Source organism: Balaenoptera musculus, chromosome 18, assembly GCF_009873245.2.
Source record: "Balaenoptera musculus isolate JJ_BM4_2016_0621 chromosome 18, mBalMus1.pri.v3, whole genome shotgun sequence".
In the NCBI taxonomy this organism is placed as follows: domain Eukaryota; kingdom Metazoa; phylum Chordata; class Mammalia; order Artiodactyla; family Balaenopteridae; genus Balaenoptera; species Balaenoptera musculus.
In genome coordinates, this window is record NC_045802.1 from 76754310 (window position 1) to 76757298 (window position 2989).

Sequence of the window (2989 nt, forward strand, 5' to 3'; positions counted from 1 at the left end):
GATTCCAGGGTACCACCAGGAGAGGCAGGTGACGGTGCTGGAGGGGAGGAGATTGGTTAATGATGCATGTAGTTGTTTTGGGTCCCCAGGCCCCGAAAGGTGTGCATGCTAACGTAAAACACAAGACCAAATTACTTGTATTGTTATCTACATATGTACTAAACCACCTGTTTGTCCAGCACCACTAAATGAAGTTTCCCCTCATGAGAATAAGTTGTCTAGATAAGTAAAGGTGAATACACCTTTAACACCTGGTGTATTCATTAGACCACTTAATGGAAATTTTTCTAAACTGAAATGTAAATCTCTCTGCTTCTTAAACAATATACCTCTTACTGAAATACGTATTTCTTGTTGGCACACTCTGTGCTGGAAAGAACATCACCCCACTGTGTTTTTCCAAGGAACTAAGTTCTGGTAGCACTTCTGCGTCCATTGAGCTGAGTTGCTAACAGCCACATAAGGCTCATCAGTTCCCTTGTTCTTGAGGGTTTCTGTTTTGATCTAGAACCACCTAGAACCATCTAGAACAAACGACTCTGCGCTCCCCCCCCCCCCCCCCCCGACCCCTGCCCTCACTAGAGCAGCTTCTCCTTTATCTTACTATTTATTTTGTGGTATTAGAGACCTGCCTATGACTTTGTTTAAGAATAGGACATGTTGATGAGAAATATTTTGAAAACCAACAGATCAGACGATCTCTTTATGATCCTGTGAATCTACTTTGCCCTCAGCTAGGGCTCACAGCTGGAATATTGAGGTTCTCTAGGATCTTAAAGATTTTCCCAGTAGATATTGCAGCTGCTCATCACTCGGTCTCTCCCACGTGCTGTTTCTGATTTCTGGGGGGGGGGGGGGGGGGAGGGAACAGGATTCCAGCCAAAGACAACGGTCTGGCCCTGCCCCCTTCCCCCAGACCACAGACTCTGCTCTGAGCAGCATTCCAGCTCCCTCTCACAAGGAAGGTAAAGCTCCCTCCATAAACATTGAGCTTCAAATCACTGGAGACAAAATATGAAATGCTTGAACAAACAGTCAGGAAGTATCCAAGACTTGATTTTTTGGAAAAATCCCCCCCGTTGGCCCAGAGTGGAATGAGGAGACACCATGGTTGATGGATAAGGAGACATAGCTGTCTTTCTGTAAAATGAACAGATTCTCGGGTGACGTCACGCGCCCTCCACGGCTCCCCTCCTCCAGGACGGAGCTCTCGCTCTGTTCCGTCTGTGCCTGTTCACCCAACAGCACTGTACACACCGTCGTCTGTCTCTTTATTTTAAAAAAAAATCTCAGGTGAAGCAACTAGCAACTCCTCTTGCAGCTTCATTTCCTCATTTGTTGATGCAACAGAAACAAGCCTCTGAATGTTATAGTTTAACAGAATCCCAGGCATCCATAATATTAAAAATTATATCTTTGATGTTATGAGATTAAAACTCTGGCCCACTCCCTGGATAATGGATCATATAATTATATTTCCTTTGAAACTCTTGTGTAATATTTCAGATTCTAAATAACACCCTCACCCATGGCCTAAATCAATGGGGAAGTATTAATAGCCAGGAAAATCAGTAAAGGAACCATCCTTAAAAAGTATATATAGGAAAGCTTTATTTTTGCCGGGTAAGCCTTTAATTCGGACATGGTCTTTCACTGAAAGTAAAATTATGGTCCAAATGGTCAGGAAAACAAATTGTCTATGTGTGCTTTTGCTGGTCCACAGAAAGAAATAGGTTAAGGGTGACAGCTTTGGATGCTCTAAAATAATTAACTTTTTAAACTCATAAATTCTTATTTTATGGCTGCCTACAGATTAATGAACATCTGTTTAAAAGTGGAATTTTGCAAACCTGCCTCATTAACATTGTAAGATTGTATATCTTTACCAAAATTCTTTCCATCCACTTTCTAAGCTGATGACAAAACTCTTCTACGGATGGTGGGCCTTGCACTCTGTTCCCCTCTGAGGCTATTAAAGAATATTTTTAAAAGTTATATTTATCTTTTTTCCTCCCCAAAATGATAAAGAGCATCTTTGGTAGTCTATGGTGTTATTTCGTATTTATAAATGACAAGATTATTCAGAGTTGCTTGCTGTCTATCAAAGATTAACCATCCAATCAGGGAAGACTGTGACCAAATTTGGGAGAAAAGCGATGACATTGCAATTCGGTGACAGTGGCCGTGAGACTCACCAGGCCCACTAGCTTGTCATCAGAGCATGCTGCTCCCCAAGGTCTACCCACTGCCCTGTTCTCCTGCAGGGCTTTCTGGTCAACCAGCTTCTCAGCTCCCTCAGGTCACAAGGTCTGCGCTAACCACAGCGCCAGGCCACTCTCGCTGTCAAGCTTTGCCAGCCCACATGCGACCCCTGTGCAGACCAACGCAGAGATGGCACCTGGGACCAGCGGCAGATGGAGATACATGTCCATGAATTTGGGGTTCCTGCAAACACAAGAACCAAGAACAGCCCCCAAGAGAAAATGCAAGTGAGAGTTACTTTCGAGGTGAGGTTGGCAAGAGCCGTCCAATGACTGATGCTTGAAAAAGAGAGAGAAAAGGCCATGTTGTTAGCCAATCCCAGGAGGGAAGAAGCGTCGTGGTGGCTGATGCCCACCCCAGGCCTCCCGCTGAGCAGCGTGGCCTTCCGTGTAAGGCGGCCCTCCCCAGCCCCTCCTCGACTCCGCGGGAGAGGGAACCCCATCCACGCTCCTCTTCCTCCTCATGGATGCCGGCTTTCAATGGATACCCGGCCTGTACCCGGCCCTGAGTTGGCCCGTCACCTGGGCTGCCACCTGCACAGTCTCCTGCCATCCTCACCACCATCTCACAAAGAAGCAGAGCTCCTCATCCGCCTTCGCAGAGGCAGAGACTCAGAATGTAAGTAACATGTCTGTGGTCACATGACTCCAAATCCGTGTCAGAACCAGTAAAAACCCAATGGCTGCCTGACAGCAGAACCGCCTGCCCCCTTCTGAGCTCAGACGCT